The sequence below is a fragment of the Somniosus microcephalus genome, chromosome 6 (assembly GCF_052327205.1).
Source record: "Somniosus microcephalus isolate GS21.2 chromosome 6, FLI_Smic_1.0, whole genome shotgun sequence".
NCBI classification, from domain to species: Eukaryota; Metazoa; Chordata; class Chondrichthyes; order Squaliformes; family Somniosidae; genus Somniosus; species Somniosus microcephalus.
This window is the reverse complement of record NC_140992.1, coordinates 43,422,480-43,445,650: the sequence shown is the minus strand read 5'-3', so window position 1 is coordinate 43,445,650 and position 23,171 is coordinate 43,422,480. Positions and strand designations below refer to the sequence as shown.

Sequence of the window (23,171 nt, the reverse complement as noted above, 5' to 3'; positions counted from 1 at the left end):
CCACACCTTCAGTATTGTGTGCAGTTTTGGTCCTCTTATCTGAGGAAGGATGTTCTTGCCATGGAGAGAGTGAGCAAAGATTCACCAGACTGATACCTGGGATGGCAGGAATGACGTATGAGGAGAGATTGGGTCGATTGGGCTTGTATTCGCTAGAGTTTAGAAGAATGAGAGGGTATCTCATTGAAACTTATAAAATTCTAACAGGACTAGACAGACTAGATGCAGGAATGATGTTCCCGATGGCGGGGGAGTCCAGAACCAGGAGTCACAGTCTAAGGATAAGGGGTAAGCCATTTAGGACTGAGATGAGGAGGAATTTCTTCACCCAGAGAGTGGTGAACCTATGGAACAGAAGGCAGTTGAGGCCAATTCATTAAATATTTTCAAGAAGGAGTTAGATATATTTCTTAAGGCTAAAGGGATATGGGGAGAAAGCAGGGACAGGGAACTGAATTTGGATGATCAGCCATGATCTCATTAAATGGCGGAACAGGCTCTAGGGGCTGAATGGCCTACTCCTGCTCCTATCTTCTGTTTCTCTGCTCTAAGGAGAACAACCCAAGTTTCTCTAGTCTCGCCATGTAACTGAAGTCTTTCATCACTGGTACCATTCGAGTAAATCTTCTCTGCATGCTCTCTAAGGCCTTAACATCCTTCCTAAAGTGTGGTGCCCAGAAATGGACACAATATTCCAGCTGGGCCCTAATGAGTGTTTTAGAAAGGTTTAGCATAACTTCCTTGCTTTTGTACTCCATGGCCTAGAAATTCAGTGGGTTGCGCCACCCGTTAGCGCCTTAAGAGGGCGCTAAGTGGGTCGGAAGCCACTGGCCATGCCTCCCGCTAAATTTAGCGGGACGCTAATGGCGGCGCTAGCCGTTAGCGCTGCGCTGCTACCGATGACGTCATCGGTGTGCACAGCGCCCCACTACCGCCCCGATCGCGAAATTTAGTAGCGCCCCCTGCTTTAACGCCAGTCGCAATTTGCGACCGGCTCAGGGGGGCCTACCTGCGGCGGTAGAGGCGCGGGGCGGCCATTTTTTTTTGCTGGCCGTCTGCCAGCACCTCTCCGCGCCGCCGTCCCCGGCCTCCTGAGCACCCCCCCTCACCCGCGGAGTGCCCTGTGTCCCAAGAGCCCCGCACTTCTCCTCGGTGCCGGGCTCTTTTGCCGGCACTCGCAATCGTCGACTGCGCTGCAGCAGGCCCCTCCCCTTTAAGAAGGGGAGGAAGGCCTGCAGTACCGCAGCACGCCGTGCCGCAGCGTGTGGCGCTGCGGCACGTTATGCTGCGATCTTCAGCTGCAGCGCCCCAAGAGGGATGCGGGGCACCTCGAGTAGCGCTGCGCTTCCCTCTGGGGCGCTCAAAGTGAATTTGCGGCGGGCGGCCGCGACTACTTCCGGGCGGTACTTCCGGCGCCCTGGCGAGGCTGGCGCCCCAAACGGGGCGCCACTGAATTTCTAGGCCCATGTCTCTATTAGTAAAGCCAAGGATCCCATATGCCCTTTTAAACAGCGTTCTCAACTTGTTCTGCCACCTTCAAATGCTTGTGTATGTACACCCAGGTCTCTCTGTTCCTGCATCCCCTTTAAAATTGTACCAGTTATTTTTTTATTGCCTCTCCTCTTTCTTTCTACCAAAATGAATCACTTCACACTTCTCTGGGTTAAATTCCATCTGCTATGTGTCTGCCCATTCCACCAGTCTGTCTATGTCCTCCTGAAGTCTGTTACTATCCTCCTCACTGTTTACTAAATTTCCGAGTGGTCTCCAAGCTCTGGCAATGCAGCACTGAAAAGCCCAGGCAACTCAGTCCTATTTGCGCTTAGATTTCTTATTGGTTCATTTGTCCCGTTTAAATTTTGTGGGTGTGGAAGTTTGAAGAACACTGTATTTGGTCCACGAGGCACCATGGTACACACCTGTGTGACCCACAAAGACAAAAAGTTTGGACACTAAGTAATTATCTAAAACTGGTTGAATGCACGTTATTTTATGACTTGGATTTTAAATAACTTGTCTGCAGTACTGTAACACACAAAATTGAAATGCAGAATTGTATCCATTATATTAACACAGCCTTAATGCTTAAAAAGACCAAACAGAAGGTGTTCAAAGAGTTATGAGATAAGCATTCAGAATGAAGCATTATATACATACAGATCAAACCCTGCCTCATGATGGAGCTTGCTCAACAGGACATATCTTACAATGATTTCTTTATTGAAGAAGTGGGTCTTTGTGTCTCAACTATTAATGGGAATCCAAAAAACATGTGTAAATTACTGAATATTTTAGGAAAGTCTTCATATTAAAATTCAAGTAATGGATTTCTGTTTTGGAAGTCTCACATAATTTTCAAAGCATTTCTATTCTCACAGGCGCACATGTTAAACCCATCCAGAATTCCCCAAACAGTTACAACTTTGTACAACCACTTTTATTTATTTCTATTGAAATATGAAATCACTGTTACATAACTTCAATTTGTATTCCTCGTCATGAAGATGTTTGCGAACAAGAGCTTTTCAATTCTGATTATGCCACAATTTTTTATTGGATACTATTAATGACCAACTCAGCTGCTTGAATGCTCACCAGTTTAGACCTGCTCTTTCTGAAATTTCTCTTCTACTGTATTTTTCATATTCCCTGTTAATGTCAGGATATACAAATTAGGTGATGTGTGGAATATTTACTCAAAGAACGCAGAGTGAATTACAGCTGCAGAATTACTGGGTGAATTATGGCCAGTCTGACTTCAACTTTATTGCACAAAGTGCACTGACTTTTTTTTCTTCAAGCTTTTTGGAAGTCTCATAAATTGAAACACTACCATCCCTCTGTCCTGTTCCCAAAGGACTAATCAAAACTGCTTCCTGCTGGCATACAATTTTGAAAACAAAGATTATTGATTTAAAATAAAAATCTTAAAGAACAACATTTTTCAATTAATACGATAGCCATTCTCCCAGTTTGTCCGTCTCCGCCGCATCTGCACCGACGATACCATCTTCCACACCAGTGCTTCTGACATGCCTTCCTTTTTCCTCAACCGAGGATTCCCCTCTACCGTGGTTGACACGGCCCTCGACCGTGTCCGTTCTATCTCCCGCACTTCTGCCCTCACCCCTGCCCCTCCCTCTCGGAACCACGATAGGGTTCCTCTTGTCCTCACCTTTCACCCCACCAGCCTCCACATTCAACAGATCATTCCGCCATCTCCAACGTGATCTCACCACCAAATGTATCTTCCCCTCCCCTTTCAGCATTCCGTAGGGACCGCTCCCTCTGAGACACCCGAGTCCACTCCTCTATCACCCCCAGCACCCCTTCCCTTCGCCAGGCACCTTCCCGTGCAAGCGCAGGAGATACAACACCTGCCCTTATACCTCCCCCCCTTCCCACTGTCCAGGGTCCGAAACACCCCTTCCAGGTGAAACAGCGATTTACTTGTACTTCTTGCAATCTAGTATACTGTATTCACTGCTCACGATGTGGTCTCCTCTACATTGGGGAGACCAAACGCAGATTGGGTGACTGCTTTGCGGAACACCTCCGTTCAGTCCGTAAGGATGACCCTGAGCTTCCGGTCGCCTGTCATTTTAATTCACCGCCCCATTCCCACTCAGACCTCACCGTACTTGGGCTCTTGCATTGTTCCATGGAAGCTCAGCGTAAGCTCGAGGAACAGCACCTCATCTTCCGATTAGGCACTTTACAGCCTTTCCGGACTCAATATCGAGTTCAACAATTTCAGATCATAACCTCGGCCCCCATTACATTTTTACTTATATTTTTTATCCACACCTTTGTTTTGGCACTTCCCCCCCCCGCCCCCCCCCCCTTTTTTTTCTCTCCCACATGGCAGCGGTCTCCCATTCTGCCAGCACATTTCACACCTAATCTAGAGCCATCTTTTGTCTCCACTCGTCCTATCACCATCTCGTCTCGTTTTGAATACCTCTTAATGTCTCTTCACTTCTCTTTTGTTCTCTCCCTGCCCCCAAACTGGCCTTTTAATGTTTCATTTCCTGTGCTTTTTCAGTCTTGACAAAGGGTTTCGACCTGAACCGTTGACTCTATTTCTCTCTCTACGGATGTTGCCTGGCCTGCTGAGTTTTTCCAGCATTTTCTGTTATTTTCATTTTTTCAATTAACACCTTCTTAAAAAGAGTCGTATACAATAAACACCCCTTTTCCTCCCATTCTTTTCTAAACGCATCAAGATGAGGCCCGAGTACAGTTCCACTGGTGCAGGAAGCTCCCTCTACCTTGTGCAAGTGTCCTTTCCTCATCTCTCAGCAGATTAAGTGCAGGGGTCATCAGACAGACCTGAACTTGGCTTCACCTGATGTCAGCACAGCGATACTTTTCAACCAATCAGGATCAGGGCCCGCAAAAAATCAAGGAGACACGTAAAGCCTGTCTTGAGCCACAATTTGCAACTGTGTAACATAGTGCAATACCTCAGAAACCAATGGCTCTTAAAAGTATCAGTTGAGTTATACTGTACGCTTGGTGTTGGTAAAGTGCCTTCTTGTTTACAGAAGCACTACCAAAAGGGAAAATGAATCGCCAATGAAGCAAACTAAAGATATTAGGTGAAGGAGGGGGCGATGGGCTCTCCTCTTCAGGGTGGAGTTCTGGGGGGGGGGGGGCAGGACTTCCACCCCCGCCCACCCATTTCCTGGAAGACGCTGATTATGTATCCAAGGTGGAATTCCTGCCATCTTGAGGGAGCCCATCAGTGCAAAGGCAGAGAATCCCGTCGGTGCTACAGTGAGGACACTACTGCAGCACCAGAAAACCCAGCAAGGGACCTTAAAGAGGCAGAAGTGCACTGAAGATTACAGGAGATGTCCCACTGAACACCTCAAACGAGATCGGGGCTTTCTGCAGGCAAGTGTCTAGGACCAATTGGAGCGAAAGGAGCCCACTACAAAGCCCTCTCCTGTCTTAGTGGCACCTCAGCGCTGTTACCACTGCTTCCTGGAGCCCACCACCACATGGCGGCCCTGGGATGTGGCAGTAACAGAGGCTGGTCCTCCACGCCACTGTTGTTTACAGGCAGTGGGTAGTTGAGAACTGGGAAGAGATGGGGAGGAAATCCTGGTTGGTAGGCCTCAGAAATTGGGTGAGATCATAGATGAAAATCCCCCCTCCCCTCCATGATCTTGTTAAGGTAAGGACTGGCACCAACTGCAATGTAAAATCCAAATAAAACTAAGTTTATAAAGTTGAAAACAATCTTTGGTGGCCAATTACACCTCCACTGAGATTTCAGTGGCTGAAAACAGTGCACAATCTTAATCACTAAAGGTCACACTAATAATGAGGCCAGTGAGCAATGTTCCAGGCGATGTTATAGTTTGCATGCTTGAAACTCTGCATTCCCCAATTCTACAACAATATAAAAGTAATTACTCCCTACTTGGACTGCTGTGCAAAGATGCTGTGCTGCATCCTTTAGTACACAGTACAGCAGTGGCATTTCTTCATTTTGATTTTCTTTTTTCCTCCCTTCTTTCATTTATTCCCTCTCTCTTTATAGCCCATCTGGCTGTTAATTTTTTTAATAATATGCACTTAAAAGTCTAACAAGGTTTGTAACTTAAAAAAATACTCTGGGAAAAGGCAAATGTAAAATTAGCTGAATATCTGCATAAAATTCAGCGAAGTTTATACAATATTTACAACTCAGTAAACCCACACTTCATTACGAAGATTCTATACAAGCAGATTGCAGTTAATACTCGTGGGATCCTTCCATCACACAGCTGGAAAACAGGGACTGCTCTAATTCAAGTTCAAGCTGGTAGTCAGGCGGTCTAAATTGGGATGAGTGACTTGGCAGATTTTTGCTTGGTGCATATCCAAACCTTCATTTCGGCTTCCATATCTTCCACCGCAGCTTTGCTGTCAACTTCAGGTGGAGCAATAGTTGCTAGTTACCAAGTTTCTTGTAACTACATCAACTAGCTTTCTGTAAATCTGCACGCAAGTTTTCCCAAAATTGTGGGGTGCTACTGTTTAAAATAATCTTTGCGGTCATTCACTGAACACTAGTCTATTTTTAAAGTCAATTAGCAAGGAATAAAAGCTACATCATGCCAAGAGACACTCAAAAAAAAGTAAATTCTATTTTATATTCTAATGCTATATATAGAGAGCTACTACTCAACAGCTTTTTCTTGTTTTCCGGCGAAAGAAAGAAATGCCACTGAGGCAGGTCTGTTGCCAATAATTCGTAGTGCAAGTGGAAGAGTTTCATATTTTAATTAGACCCCTTTCAATTACACTATGTATTCTGAGGAAGCATGACTCTATAACATCCTTTTTCTTTCTCTTGCTGGAGACCTTCTGGCACAGTCCATACATCTGGGGCTAGCAGTTTATCTGCACAATAAATCTGATGTTCCGGATAACCCGAGACACTTGAAAAGTATAATCCATATTATGGAGAAAGAATTTGTCAGGTTGAAGTTCAATATAACAAGGTTCACTATTAACGCATATACTCCCGTGCAGGATGAAGAATTTATGTCACTCTTTTGGAGCTTAAAGTAGGGAGGGTGCAACTTATAAAGAAGTGTGCTGTTCCAGGAGTGAACATGGAGCGGAGAAGGTTGTACTTAAAATGTGATTGTGATCTGCCCTTGTTGTCAGACAGAACCCAGCACCACTGTCAACCCGAACCCAACACAAGCCTGCTCTCAAACAGGAATACTAGATCGGTTGTTCCATGCCAGATGAGCTTGTCTCATTAGAACATGGAGAGCTGCAACTTTCAAGCCATAACATGTCTTACTTTACGCAGAAAAGTCTTCAAGTAAATCTTTCATTTATCAAGAACCTTTAAGGTTATTAGGCAACATATGGTGTGATGGGAAGCGAGTTGACTCGTTGAAATATCCACTTTTATAACTAAGGTGCTGGAATGATATTTTGCACGGCCAGCTCCGCTGCACTGTAAACCGAGTTGGTCAGTTCTAAAGCAATGTGGAATCAAATGGAGCAACTTAATTTAAAAGCTAATTTACATCAAGTTTTTTGATTTGATCAAATCAATCAGTCTGGTTATATAAAAAGGTAAATACTGTAGAGTAACACTACATTGTAAAATTTTGCAAAGTCCATTCATTCTGAATTATAGCTGTATTCAGACCACATATATTCAATAAATCTATAGGGCAAAGTATAAAGACATCTATGATTTCAAAGATCAGTGAGTTAAATAACTTTTACACAAGCAAGACCTAAAATGCAACATTTCAGTACTCCAATTTACAATTTTTGCCTAAAACATTAATTCTGCTGCCCAGGAGAAAGCTTGGTTGATGCATACTTACACACATCTCTTCTCCCAGAAGTTAAAATTTCAAATCTTTAGACAGTGTGGATGATAGCACCCACATTATCTAAAACATTTATATTAATTCCAGGTAGGTTAAAAAGTATCCAAGAGACCATTTGGACAGTTTCTACACCTAGCTCGACACAGCTGTAATGAGAGACTACCTTCTCCAAGTAGTCTCACTCCGCTTTGCTCCACTCTAAAGACAGATTTCACATTTGCACTACAACTTTAGGCTAGATAGCAAAGGGAAACTGCCCAAAACCAACATTCAAATTATAGTATAAACACACCCTTACAACTCCACAATTTTGAGGCTTCTGGGTGTAACTGCTTGTATTAAATTGTATTTGAATTCATTTCATTAAATTCATTTGAAGACAGCTCCTGGTCACAAGCTGCTAAACGAGCAAAAGTTTACATTAAAAACCAGGTTACTATTTGCATAAAATGAAACAGGTCCAAAATTTGCCAGGCTTTTCACAAAATAATGGAGCCGCCTCATCTGATGACTCAGTCGATAAAGACCAAGAACTCCCAGGTTTGATCCCTGCTCTGTTAATTAATCTCAACTACAGAAGTAGCTGGGCTAGTCCAACTGCCGCTGTCCCTGGGTTAGAAAACAGGGGAAGGAAACCACAAAAGGACTATTAAAAATGTGGAAGCAGAAGGAAAATGTAAATCAGTAATGTGATTCAGACTCGTGATTTTAACTCTGGACTCCTGAGAATTTAACATCCTTTTAGACACACTCTGATGCTATAAACCAGCTGTTATTTTTGTTGGCTCTGCCAACAGTTAAAAAAAAGATATGGAAAATAAGGGAATGTAGAGGACAAATAAATAAAGATAGGAACTGAGAGAAGCAGTGAAGAAAGAAAATAAAATTGTTATAATGTGATAAATAACAGTGCAAAATCTTACCATAAATAAAGAGTAAAACACGACAGGAAGAAAATAGATCCACTAGTATTTTTAAAACTATAAAAACACTAGTGGACCTGCAGTAACAGCAACAGACCCACCCACATCATACGCATCCTCTGCTATAAAGAAAATAGGGGATATAATTACATAGGATATACAGCACAGAAACAGGCCATTCGGCCCAACCAGTCCATGCCGGCATTTATGCTCCACACGAGCCTCCTCCTGTCTTTCCTCATCTAACTCTATCAGCATAACCCTCTATTCCCTTCTCCCTCATATGCTTGTCTAGCCTCCCCTTAAATGCATCTATACTTTTCGCTTCAACCACTCCCTGTGGTAGTGAGTTCCACATTCTCACCACTCTTTTGGGTAAAGAAGTTTCTTCTGAATTCCCTATTGGATTTCTTGGTAACTATCTTATATTGATGGTCTCTAGTTATGCTCTTCCCCACAAGTGGAAACACTCTCTCTGTATCCGCTCTATCAAAATTTTTCATAATTTTAAAGACCTCTATTCGGTCACCCCTCAGCCTTCATTTTTCAAGAGGAAAGAGGCCCAACCAATTAAAGTCTTAAGTTACTAAAGTTGATGCTCAGACCAGAGCGCTGAAGAGTGCTCAGAATAAAGACAAGGTACTATTGATGCAGCTTGCATTGAGCCTGGTTGGAACAGTATAGAGGCAAAACATGGAGCAGTCAGAGGGTAAATGGAAAGTGCCGTTAAAGCGTTGAGCCACAGTGGGGTCAATTAAAGAAGAAAGGAATTTAAAACAGAAATTTAAAAATTGGGACAAAATGTAAGACTCTAAAATGGGGACTGAATTATATCTATGCACCCTGATGCCTCTAAATCTCTTTTACCTGATCTTGACTCCCTGTGTACAATAATAAAAACAGAAAATGCTGGAAACACTCAGCAGGTTAGGCAGCATCTGTGGAGAGGCCTTTCATCAGAACTAGATGATGTTAGAGATTAACAACTTTTAATCAAATACAGAGCCATGGGAGTGATAGCTCAGATTGAGTTTAATAACTTTATATCTTAACTACCGCTCCCAATTTCTCTCAGACAATAGGTGTTGGTAATGAAGGATGGCTGCACCAGAGCCACTGGGAGTGGAGGAGGTGTGGGCTGGTACTTGTGGTGGGGATCCCCTATCGGTACCTGGCCGGTGGGGTGGTCCGCACCCCTAGGGTTTAACCTGCCGCTCCGCCGCCATATTCCTGGGCCATGGGAGCCTTCTCTCTTTGCCAGACTTTCCATGCTTCCCATCTACTTTGCTATTCTGCTGTAACCATTTACACCTCCTCTGGAACCATCTTCCGTTTCTTCACTTATCCCATTATCACTCCCACACAGAGTGTAACTACAGATCGCAAGGTGAATGGAGTGCATCACAGACAGAGTGGGAAGTTGAGAATTTGGTGAGAGTGGGAAGGAGGTGCAGAGGGGGGAAGGAGGTGCCTTTAACTCTGATCGTGGTTTGGATAAGCTTGAGGCAGTTAAGTATTTAAAACTAGGAACCTATAGCTAATACTTTATTAAATTAATAATTTAAATTAGTTAAATTAATTAGTTTAAAAAAAACTAAAAATAAACCAAGTGAATTAATTACATTAAACTTTAATTAATTAAATATATAAAACTAGCTTACATAGAGATGGCAGTGCAGGAGGTGTGCTACATCGGCAGCATGTGCAAGTTTGTGGAGAGCATCGTGATGCCAGTTTACCACATCTGCATTAAGTATCTTCAACTCAAGGAACTTCGACTCTGAGTTGTTGAGCTGGAGTCTGAAGTGCAGACATGGCGATGCATCATGGAGGGGGAGAGTTACCAGGACATCATACCCAGAAGGCAGTCACACCCCTTAGGTTAGTTATTGGTTTCGATTTGGTTAGTGGTCAGGGACAGGTGGATGTGACTGCGACTCAAGCAGGCAAGGAGACCGCAGATGCAGTGGTGGAGGAGCCTCAGCCTTTGCCATTGTCCAACAGGTACGAGGTACTTGCTACCAGTGTGGATGAGAACAAAGACTGCAGGAAGGATGGGCAAATTGACCACGGCACCGTGGTACAGGAGGCCATTCAAGTAGGGGGAACTAAAAGGAATGTGGTAGTGGAAGGGGATAGTACAGTCAGGGGGATATATGCTGTTCTCTGCAGCCTCGACCGGGAGTCCCAAAGGCTGTGCTGCCTGCCCAGTGCCAGGGTTCAGATAAGGGTAAATTTATAAGTCTGAAGAGAAAAGTCAAGGCTGTAGAACAGAGTAACGATTTGGGTAAAATCAATCAGGTTAGGTCAGGAAGGGACAGAGAGTTTAATAACAGTAACAGAGCATTAGCGACTAAGGCCACATCAAGGAAAAATAGCAAAAAGTTAAAATTAAAGGCGCTATATCTGAATGCACGAAGCATTCATAACAGGGTAGATGAATTAATGGCACAAAGAGACATAAATGGGTTTGATCTAGTAGTCATTATTGAGACATGATTGCAGGGTGACCAAGGTTGGGAACGAAATATTCCAGGGTTCTTGACTTTTAGAAAAGATAGGCAAAATGGAAAAGGAGTTGGGGTAGTCCTGACAATACAGGATGAGATAAAGGTAGTAAGGAGAAAGGATCTTAGCCTAGAAAATCAGGATGTAGAATCAGTACAGGTGGAGCTAAGAAATAACAAAGGGCAGTAAACACTGGTGGGAGTAGTTTATAGGTGCCCTAACAGTAATCATAGTGTCGGACAGAGCATTGATCAAGAAATTAAAGAAGCATCTAACAAGGGTATAATGCAATAATCTTGGGGACTATAATCTTCATATAGACTGGGCAAACCAAACCGGCAAAAGTAGCTTGGAGGACGAGTTCATGGAATGCATTTGTAACAGTTTTCTAGCACAATATGTTGAGGAACCAGCTAAGGAACAGGCTATTTTAGATCTAGTGTTGTGCAATGAGACAGAGCTAAATAGTAATTTTATAGTTAAGGATCCTCTGAGGAAGAGTGATAATAACATGATAAACACATCACTCTCAAACTCAGTATGAGTTTAAGTCCGAAATGAGGGTGTTAAAAGCCAATTACGGAAATATGAGGGGTGAGTTGGCGGAGGTAGATTGGAAAATTAGATTAAAAGATATGACGGTAGATAAGCAATGGCAAACATTTAAAGAAATAATTCATAATTCTCAACGAATATACATTCCCTGGAGAAATCAAAACGCCATTGGAAAAGTGGTACAGCCATTGCTAACTAGAGAAGTTAAGATAGTATTAGATTAAAAGAGGCTTACAATGTTGCCAAAAAGGAGTAAGCTTGAAGATTGGGAGGGTTTTTAAAAAATCAGCAAAGGATGACCAAGAAATTGAGAGAGACAAAATAGAACATGAAAGTAAACTAGCAAGAAATATAAAACCAGATTGTAAGAGCTTTTACAAGTGTGTAAAAAGGAAAAGATTAGCGAACATAAAAAAGGGTCCCTTAGAGGCAGAGACATGAGAAATTATAATGGGGAATAAGGAAATGGCAAAGATGTTAAACAAATATTTTGTGTCTGTCTTCACAGTATTTCAAAATTTACAGATGACACAAAACTTGGAAGTATGGTAATAGTGAGGAGGATAGTGATAGACTTCAAGAGGATTCAGACAGGCTGGTGGAATGGGCGGACACGTGGCAGATGAAATTTAACGCAGAAAAGTGCGAAGTGAGACATTTTGGTAGAAAGAACGAAGAGAGGAAATATAAACTAAAGGGTACAATCCTAAAGGGGGTGCATGGACAGAGAAAGCTAGGGGTGTATGTGCACAAATCATTGAAGGTGACAGGGCAGGTTGAGAAAGCAGCTAAAAAAGCTTACAGGATCCTGGGCTTCATAACTAGAGGGATAGAATACAAAAGCATGGAAATTATGATGAACCTTTATAAAACACTGGTTCGGCCTCAACTGGAGTATTGTGTCCAATTCTGGGCACCGCACTTTAGGAAAGATGTGAAGGCCTTAGAGAGGGTGCAGAAAAGATTTACGAGAATGATTCTAGGATGAGGGACTTCAGTTACGTGGATAGACTGGAGAAACTGGGGTTGTTCTCCTTAGAGCAGATAAGGCTGAGAGGAGATTTGATAGAGGTGTTCAAAATCATGAGGGGTCTGGACAGAGTAGATAGAGAAACTGTTCCCATTGGCAGAGGGGTTGCAAATCAGAGGACACAGATTTAAGGTGATTGGCAGACGAACCAAAGGCGATATGAGGAAAGACTTTTTTTACTCAGCGAGTGGTTAGGATCTGGAATGCATTGCCTGAAAGGGTGGTGGAGGCAGATTCAATTGTGGCTTTCAAAAGGGAGTTGAATAAGTAACTGAAGGAAAAAAAAATTGCAGGGCTACAGGGAAAGGGCGGGGGTGTGGGACTAGCTGAAGTGCTTTTGCAGAAAGCCGGCACGGGTTCGACGGGCCGAATGGCCTTCTTCCATGCTGTAACCATTCTATGATTCTATGAAAGGGCATACATGAAATTGTGGGGAATTAAGGGTCTAATGAGAGTGAGGAACTTAAGTAATTAATATTAGTAAAGCAAAAGTATTGGAGAAATTAATGGGACTAAAAGCCGACAAATCCCCACGACCCTATGGCCTACACACTAGGGTTTTAAAAGAGGTGGCTGCAGAGATAGTGGATGCATTGGTTGGCCATTTAGGAATGAGATGAGGAGAATTTATTTCACTCAGAGGGTTGTGAATCTTTGGAATTCTCTACCCCCAGAGGGCTGTGGATGCACAGTCGATGAGTATATTCAAGCTGGATGTCGATAGATTTTTGGGCACTAAAGGAATCAAGGGATGTGGGGATGGGGCGGGAAAGTGGAGTTAATGTAGATGTTCAGCCATGATCTTATTGAACGGTGGAGCAGGCTCGATGGGCCATATGGCCTACTCCTGCTCCAATTTCTTATGTTCTTTGACCTTGCACCATCATCCCTTTTGTCATTTAATCACTCCTGCCCTCTACCCTATCAAAGACTTTGTTCTTTACCTCCCACCACCCCCCTCCATCCCCACCCCTTTCACTGGCTCTGTAATTACCTTAAAAACTGATAAATTTCGAACATCTTCCAGTTCTGATGAAAGGTCATCAACCTGAAACGTTAACTGTTCCTCTCTCCACAGACGCTGTCTGCCCTGCTGAGTGTTGCCAGCATTTTTGGTTTTTATTTCAGATTTCCAGCATCTGCAGTATTTGCTTTAGTCCACGTGTAAAATGTCAGTGGAGATCAAATATTAGTTAACTAAATTCTCTAGATCAGAGTGAGAGGGGAAGCAGGACTAACAGTAACTATGGGGAGGAAAGTGGTCAGGAGGGGGATTGGAGCAGGACTGGGAGAATATTCGATAGTTCCTGCAAAAAGTCAGGCATAGATGGTACTCAGGTGGGTTTGCACAAAAACATTTTTTATCTGGAGGAAGTGAGTGAAGCTAAGAGAAGTTGTTTCAAGGTGTTTCATCTAGTAGGTTTCTATTAAGCGGCTTGCAGGTCATTTGGCCCTTAACTTCCTCTCTATGAGAGAAATATCTATAGTTTCTTCATAGCCCTCCCTTCCCCACGAACCCAACTAAAATGCTTGCTTATCTTCATTTATCAGTTCTGACAAAGGATTACACCTGCAACATTAACTTGTCTTTTCATTTCACAGATGAGGAGTAAATGGTATATTTCCAGCATTTGCTGTTCTTGTTTCAGATTTCCAGCCTTTTTTTATATATATACTAATTGTAAAGGGTGTGCTGTTTTATTAGGACAGAAACATTGTATCAAGTAACACACAATGTGTTGATCTGCTCCTAAAGGACCTGCTCCTCTAAGGCCACAAGGTGCTCCAGCATCCTGAGGTTAATTAGGGGGTAATTGGCCTAAGGAATATTATGACTCCTGAGGTCAATTAGGTTTCCTTTGTGTTGCTAGGCAATTCTGGAGCCAGGAAGAGATTGGTTTTGTCACAGAAATTTGTATACGTGACACCTGAAACAGGATGGACACATACAAAAAAATTTTGTATAGTGGATTTACTTCACGCAATCTATGTGCAGAACCTTAACTCCAAAATTGCCTTTAGAGACCACCAATATATAACATACAGTGATTCCTGGCCAAACTTTGACACCTTTACCAAATTGACAGATTCAGATTACGTCATTTAGCTGTGATAAACCTATGGCCTTCATATGAAAAGCAGAGGCCAGTGTCGGGAGCGGTGAGAGCGGAGGTTCAGTGAATATTTAAACTCACTTTCGCGGGCTTTTTTTTTTTTAAAACAGAGGATTACCAATCTCGCAGACCGGCGGCGGTGTTCCAGAGCCACGTCACGATTCAAAACGTGACGCAGGCAGGAGGAAGCAGCTGATTGGGTGAGTACTTATACTACTCTATAGTTTGACAGTTAAGGTTCATAGTTTATAAAGTTTAGAAGGTCTTAATTTTGTGGTTATAGTTTCTAAGGTCTCTGTTGTGTAGCGGGGAGTACTAGGAAACAAGGGCCCTTGAGTATATCATTTAATTGTAGTATAATTGGTGGTATTGATTTAATTTAAATTAATTAAAGGGTAAGTCATGGCAGCAAAGCTTGGCCCCGTGGCATGCTCCTCCTGCACTATGTGGGAAATCAGGGACATTTCCCCAGTCCCTGACGACCATGTGTGCGGGAAGTGTATCCAGCTGCAGCTCCTGGCAGACCACATTGCAGCACTGGAGCTGCGAATGGATACATACTGGAGCGTTTGCGATGCTGAAGACGTCGTGGATATCACATTTAATCAGTTGGTCACACCGCAGGTAAAGGCTGCACAGGCAGGAAGGGAATGGGTGACCGCCAGGCAGAGTAGTAGGTGCAGGCAGATAGTGCAGGGTCCCCTGTGGCCATCCACCTCTCAAAAAGATATACCGCTTTGGATATTGTTGGGGAGGATGACTTATCGGGGGAAGGCAGCAGCAACCAACTTCCTGGCACCATGGGTGGTTCTGCTGCATGGGACGGGAGGAAAAAGAGCGGGAGAGCTATAGTGATAGGGGATTCTATTGTAAGGGGAATAGATAGGCGTTTCTGTGGCCGCAAACAAGACTCCAGAATGGTATGTTGCCTCCCTGGTGCAACGGTCAAGGATGTCTCGGAGCGGCTGCAGGGCATTCTGGAGGGGAAGGGTGAACAGCCAGTTGTCGTGGTGCATATAGGTACCAACGATATAGGTAAAAAATGGGATGAGGTCCTAAAAGCTGAATATAGGGAGTTAGGAGGTAAATTTAAAAAAATAGGACCTCAAAGGGTAGTAATCTCAGGATTGCTACCAGTGCCACGTGCTAGTCAGAGTAGAAATAGAAGGATATTTCAGATGAATACATGGCTAGAAGAATGGTGCAAGGGGGAGGGATTCAAATTCCTGGGACATTGGAACCGATTCTGGGGGAGGTGGGACCAGTACAAACAGGACGGTTTGCACCTGGGCAGGACCGGGGCTGATGTCCAAGGGGGGAGTGTTTGCTAGTGCTGTTGGGGAGGGTTTAAACTAAAATGGCAGGGGGTTGGGAACCTGTGCAGGGAGACAGAGGAAAGGGAAGCAAGGATAGAAGCAAAAGACAGGAAGGGGAAAAGCAAAAGTGGAAGTCAGAGAAATCAAGGGTGTAAATCAAACATGGCCACAGTAAACAATAATTCTAAAAGGTCTAAGAGTGTTAAAAAAACAAGCCTGAAGGCTTTGTGTCTTAATGCGAAGAGCATTCGTAGTAAGGTGGATGAATTAGCTGTGCAAATAGATGTAAACGATATGATATAATTGGGATTATGGAGACATGGCTCCAGGTTGACCAAGGCTGGGAATTCAACATCCAGGGGTATTCAATATTCAGGAAGGACAGGCAAAAAGGAAAAGGGGGTGGGGTAGCATTGCTGGTTAAAGAGGAGATTAACACAATAGTAAGGAAGGATATTAGCTCTGATGATGTGGAATCTGTATGGGTAGAGTTGAGAAATACCACGGGGCAGAAAATGTTAGTGGGAGTTGTATACAGACCCCCAAACAGTAATGCTGAGGTTGGGGATGGCATTAAACGGGAAATTAGAGAAGCGTGCAATAAAGGCACAGCAGTTATCATGGGTGACTTTAATCTACATATAGATTGCTCTAACCAAATTAGTAACAATACTGTGGAAGAGGAATTCCTAGAGTGTGTACGGGATGGTTTCCTGGACCAATATGTCGAGGAACCAACTAGAGATCAGGCCATCGTAGACTGGGTATTATGTAATGAGCAAGGATTAATTAGCAATTTTGTTGTGCGAGGCCCCGTGGGGAGGAGCGATTATAATATGATAAAAATTCTTCATTAAGATGGAGGGTGAAGTAGCTGATTCAGAGACTTGGGTACTGAATTTAAATAAAGGAAACTACGATGGCTAGGATGGATTGGGGAATGTTACTAAAAGGGTTGACGGTGAATAGGCAATGGCAAACATTTAAAGATCGCATGGATGAACTACAGAATTTGTTCATCCCTGTTTGGCATAAAAATATAAAAAAAGTGACGCAACAGTGGCTAACAAGGGAAATTAGGGATAGCATAAGATCCAAGGAGAGGACATATAAATTGGCCAGAAAAAGCAGCAAACCTGAGGATTCAGAGCAATTTAGGAATCAGCAAAGGAGGACAAAGGGATTAATTAAGAGGAGGAAAATAGAGTAGGAGAGTAAGCTTGCTGGGAACATAAAAACTGACTGTAAAAGTTTCTATAGATATGTGAAGAGAAAAAGATTGGTAAAGTCAAGCGTAGGTCCCTTGCAGACAGAATCAGGGGAATTTATAATGGGAACAAAGACATGGCTGACCAATTAAATACATATTTTGGTTCTGTCTTCACAAAGGAGGACATAAATAAACTTCCAGAGGTGTCGGGGAACATAGGGTCTAATGAGGGAGGAACTGAAAGAAATCAGTATTTGTAGGGAAATGGTGTTAGGGAAATTGACGGGATTGAAGGCCGATAAATCCCCAGGGCCTGATAATCTACATCCTAGGGTACTTAAGGAAGTGGCCCGAGAAATAGTAGATGCATCGCTGGTCATCTTCCAAAATTCTATAGACTCGAACAGTTCCCATGGATTGGAGGGTAGCTAATGTAACCCCACTATTTAAAAAAGGTGGTAGAGAAAAAGCAGGGAATTATAGACCGGTAAGCCTGACATCGGTAGTGGGGAAAATGCTAGAGTCCATTATAAAAGATGTAATAGCAGAGCACTTGGAAAACAGTGACAGGATCGGAAAAGTCAATATGGATTTACAAGAGGTAAATCATGCTTGACTAATCTACTGGAATTTTTTGAGGATGTAACTGGTAGAATAGATAAGGGAGAACCAGTGGATATGGTGTATTTGGACTTTCAGAAGGCTTTCGATAAGATCCCGCATAAGAGACTAGTGTGCAAAGTTAAAGCACATGGGATTTGGGGTAAGGTACTGACTTGGATAGAAAACTGGTTGGCAGACAGGAAGCAAAAAGTTGGAATAAACGGGTCTTTTTCCGAGTGGAAGGCAGTGACTAGTGGGGTACCACAGGGATTGGTGCTAGGACCCAGTTATTCACAATATATATTAATGATCTAGACGAGGGAACTAGATGTAATATCTTCAAGTTTGCAGACGACACAAAGTTGGGTGGGCGTGTGTGCTGTGAGGAGGATGCAGAGAAACTCCAGTACGATTTGGACAGGTTGGGCGATTGGGCAGATGCATGGCGGATGCAATATAATGTGGATAAATGCGAGGTTATCCACTTTGGTGGCAAAAACAGGAAGGCAGATTATTATCTGAACAGCAATAGATTGGGAAAAACAGAAGTCGCTGAAGGTAAGCATGCAGGTGCAGCAGGCGGTCAAGAAGGCAAATGGTATACTGGCCTTCATAGCGAGAGGATTAGAGTACAGGAGCAAGGATATCTTGCTGCAGTTGTACAGGGCCTTGGTGAGACCACACCTTCAGTATTGTGTGCAGTTTTGGTCGCCTTATTTGAGGAAGGATGTTCTTGCCATTGAGGGTGTGCAGCGAAGATTCACCAGACTGATACCTGGGATGGCAGGAATGACGTATGAAGAGAGATTGGGTCGATTAGGCTTATATTCACTAGAGTTTAGAAGAATGAGAGGGGATCTCATTGAAACTTAAAAAATTCTAACAGGACTAGACAGACTAGATACAGGAAGGCTGTTCCCGATGGCGGGGGAGTCCAGAACCAGGGGTCACAGTCTAAGGATAAGGGGTAAGCCATTTAGGACTGAGATGAGGAGGAATTTCTTCACCCAGAGAGTGGTGAACCTGTGGAATTCTCTACTACAGAAGACAGTTGAGGCCAATTCATTAAATATATTCAAGGAGTTAGATATATTTCTTAAGGCTAAGGGGATCAAGGGATATGGGGAGAAAGGAGGGACAGGGTACTGAATTTGGATGATCAGCCATGATCGCATTGAACGGCGGAGCAGGCTCGAGGGGCCGAATGGCCTACTCCTGCTCCTATCTTCTATGTTTCTATGTTTCAATCTCTGAATACATTCTCAACTACTATAGATAATTTTTAAATTTTATTTATTCATTCACGGGATGTGGCATCACTGGCAAGGCCAGCATTTATTGGCCATCCCTAGTTATTTTGTGGGTTAACAATCCATATTGATAATGCAGGGGAAGCTGCAACACAGGACTACATGCATGCTAAACAGTGGAAGCAGCTGATAAAGGGGAACCAGTAGATGTAGTGTATTTGGATTTCCAGAAGACATTCGATAAGATGCCACATAAAAGGTTAATGCACAAGATGTTAATGCTCACGGGGTTGGGGGTAATATATTAGCATGGATAGAGAATTGGCTAATTAACAGAAAACAGAGTCAGGATAAATGGGTAATTTTCAGGTTGGCAAACTGTAACTAGTGGGGTGCCACAGGGATCAGTGCTGGGACCTCAACTATTTACAATCTCTATTAATGACTTGGATGAAAGGACAGAGTGTACTGTAGCCAGATTTGCTGATGATACAAAGATAGGTGGGAAAGCAAGTTGTGAGGAGGACACAGAGTCTGCAAAGGGATATAGATAGGTTAAGTGAGTGGGCAAAAATTTGGCAGATGGAGTAGAATGTGGGAAAATGTGAGGTTATCCACTTTGGTAGGAAGAATAAAAAAGCAAATTATTATTTAAATGTAGACTACAAAATGCTGCGGTACAGAGGGATTCAGGGGTCCTCGAACATGAAACACAAAAAGTTAGCATGCAGGTACAGCAAGTAACTAGGAAGGCAAATGGAATGTTGGCCCTTATTGCAAGGGGGATGGAGTATAAAAGTAGGGAAGTCTTGCTACAACTGTACAGGGCACTGATGAGACCACATCTGGAGTACTGCGTGCAGTTTTAGTCTCCTTATTTAAGGAGGGATATACTTGCATTGGAGGCAGTTCAGAGAAGGTTCACTAGGTTGATTCCCGAGATGAAGTGGTTGTCTTATGAAGAAAGGTTGAGCAGGTTGGGCCTATACTCATTGGAGTTTAGAAAAATAAGAGGTGATCTTATTGAAACATAAGATTCTGAGGGGGCTTGACAGGGTAGATGCAGGGAGGATGTTTTCCCCTCGTGGGGGAATCTGGAACTAGGGGGCATAGTTTCCAAATAAGGGGTTGCCCATTTAAAACGGAGATGAGGAGGAATTTCTTCTCTCAGAGGGTCGTGAATCTTTGGAATTCTCTGCCCCAGAGAGCTGAGGAGGCCGAGTCATTGAATATATTCAAGGTGGAGTTAGACAGATATTTGAGCTACAGGGGAGTCCAGGGTTATGGGGTGCGGGCAGGAAAGTGGAGTTGAGGCCAAGATCAGATATGATCTTACTGAATGGCGGAGCAGGCTCGAGGGGCCAAATGGCCTACTCCTGCTCCTATTTCTTATGTTCTTTTGTATGTCCTGTCCATAAAAAGCAGGACAAATCCAATCTGGCCAATTACCGCCCCATCAGTCTACTCTCAATCATCAGCAAAGTGATGGACGGTGTCGTCAACAGTGCTAGTAAGCGGCACTTGCTCACTAATAACCTGCTCACCGTTGCTCAGTTTGGGTTCCGCCAGAACCACTCGGCTCCAGACCTCATTACAGCCTTGGTCCAAACATGGACAAAAGAACTGAATTCCAAGGTGAGGTGAGTGACTACCCTTGACATCAATGCAGCATTTGACCGAATGTGGCGTCAAGGAGCCCTAGTAAAATTGAAGTCAATAGGAATCAGGGGGGAATCTCTCCACTGGCTGGAGACATACCTAGCACAAACGGGAGATGGTTGTGGTTGTTGGAGGTCAATCATCTCAGCCCCAGAACATTGTTGCAGGAGTTCTTCAGGGCAGTGTCCTAGACACAACCATCTTCAGCTGCTTCATCAATGACCTTCCATCCATCATAAGGTCAGAAGTGGGGATGTTTGCTGATGACTGCACAGTGTTCAGTGCCATTCACAACTCCTCAGATAATGAAGCAGTCCATGCCCGCCTGCAACAAGACCTGGACGACATTCAGGCTTGGGCTGATAAGTGGCAAGTAACCTTCGCATCGCACAAGTGCCAGGCAATGACTATCTCCAACAAGCGAGAGTCTAACCACCGCCTCTTGACATTCAACGGCATTACCATCACCGAATCCCACACCATCAACATCCTGGGGGGGGTGGTCACCATTGACCAGAAACTTAACTGGACCAGCCACACAAATACTGTGGCTACAAGAGCAGGCCAGGGGTTGGGTATTCTGCGGGGAGTGTCTCATCTCCTGACTCCCCAAAGCCTTTCCACCATCTACAAGGCACAAGTCAGGAGTGTGATGGAATACTCTCCACTTGCCTGGATGAGTGCAGCTCCAACAACACTCAAGAAGCTCGACACCATCCAGGACAAAGCAGCCCGCTTGATTGGCACCCCATCCACCACCTTAAACATTCACTCCCTCCACCACCAGCGCACAATGGCTGCAGTGTATACCATCTACAAGATGCACTGCAGCAACCCACCAAGGCTTCTTTGGCATACCTCCCAAACCCGTGACCTCTTCCACCTAGAAGGACAAGGGCAGCAGGCACATGGGAACACCATCACCTGCAAGTTCCCCTCCAAAGGGTATACTTGCCATAGAGGGAGTGCAGTGAAGGTTCACCAGACTGATTCCTGGGATGGCAGGACTGTCGTATGAGGAGAGATTGGGTCGACTAGGCTTGCATTCACTAGAGTTTAGAAGAATGAGAGGGGATCTAATTGAAATGTATAAAATTCTGACAGAGCTAGACAGACTGGATGCAGTGAGGATGTTTCCCCTGGCTGGGGGGTCTAGAACGAGGGGTCACAAACTCATGATACGGGGTAGGACATTTAGAACTGAGATGAGGAGAAATTTCTTCACTCGGAGTGTGGTGAACCTGTGGAATTTTCTACCACAGAAGGCTGTGGAGACCAAGTCACTGAATATATTTAAGAAGGAGATAGATAGATTTTTAGACACAACAGGCATCAAGGGGTATGGGGAGAGAGCGGGAATATGGTATTGAGATAGAGGATCAGCCATGATCATATTGAATGGCGGAGCAGGCTCGAAGGGCCGAATGGCCTACTCCGGTCCTATTTTTCTATGTTTCTATGAATCAAGGGATATGGAAATCGAGCGAGAAAGTGGGATCAGCCATGATCTTATTGAATGGTGGAGCAGGCACGAGGGGCCGTATGGCCTACTCCTGCTCTTATTCTCATGTTCTTATGTTCTTAAGTCACACACCATCCTGACTTGGAAATATATCACTGTTCCTTCATCATCGCTGGGTCAAAATCCTGGAACTAACAGCACTGTGGGATTACATTCACCACAAGGACTGGAGCGGTTCAAGAAGGCGGTTCACCGCCACCTTCTCAAGGGCAATTAGAGATGGGCAATAAATGCTGGCCTTGCCAGCGACGCCCACATCCCATGAATGAATGAATAAAAAAAAATATTCTGACCCATTTAGCACCACATTATTGAGTACCAGTTGAGGTCTCAAAGATCAGCATTGTGGAATTTTCTACTTCTGTTGGGTAGAATACATGATGTGAGCACGGAGTTTTTCAGAACCAACGAAACAAAGTCTGAAGCCAAAGCATAGGTGTATAACTCTGCTGAATATTTGTCCCTTTATTATGTACATCATTTCTCATTACAGGAAATTTTGGTTTATCCGGAGGTTAACTGTCCGGAATGCTCGAGCCACCGGCAAAATTCAGAAGTCGGTTCAGTAAGTTTTTTTTCTTTTTGTTGCTTTTTTTTTTCCACCAGTCAGGCTCTGCGAGGTCTAGCTAAAGCTGTTGCTTAGCTACAGAGACGCTTGCAAGCTACGGCCGACTGTTTAGAAGCTGTACAGGGTTTGTTGCTAGATACGGAGCTCAAAAGCTTCCGTGTGTTTTAACATTAGCGCTGGTTTGTCCGGCAGTTTTGATGGGACGGCAACAGCTCGGTCCCGTCGGTGCTGGATATCACAAAGTTTCCTGTAGTTTAATAAACTATAGGTAATTTCTTGAAACACCAAGTCAGGTGTAAAATAAGACAAAAGGTCATCGACCTGAAATGTTAACTCTGTTTCTCTCTCCAAAGATGCTGCGTGACCGGCTGAGCATTTCCAGCATTTTCTGTTTTTATTTTTGATTTCCAGCATCTATGGTGTTTTGCTTTTGTACAGGTATAAAATAAATCAGTTTAAAAATAGAACTGACATCTGAAATCACAATAGCTTTTTTGTGAACGCTGAAAAAGACTGCTCCAGTTCTGGGTCGGGTGTGAAGTGCATGTATTGTGATGC

At 43.7% G+C, this 23,171-nt stretch overlaps 1 protein-coding gene across 10 annotated transcripts in view; it reads right to left on the bottom strand.

Annotated features, from left to right (window-relative positions):
- lrch3 (leucine-rich repeats and calponin homology (CH) domain containing 3) overlaps positions 1 to 23,171 on the bottom strand; it is a 157,933-nt gene that overhangs the window by 72,969 nt on the left and 61,793 nt on the right. The gene's annotated exons all lie outside the window — the stretch shown is intronic.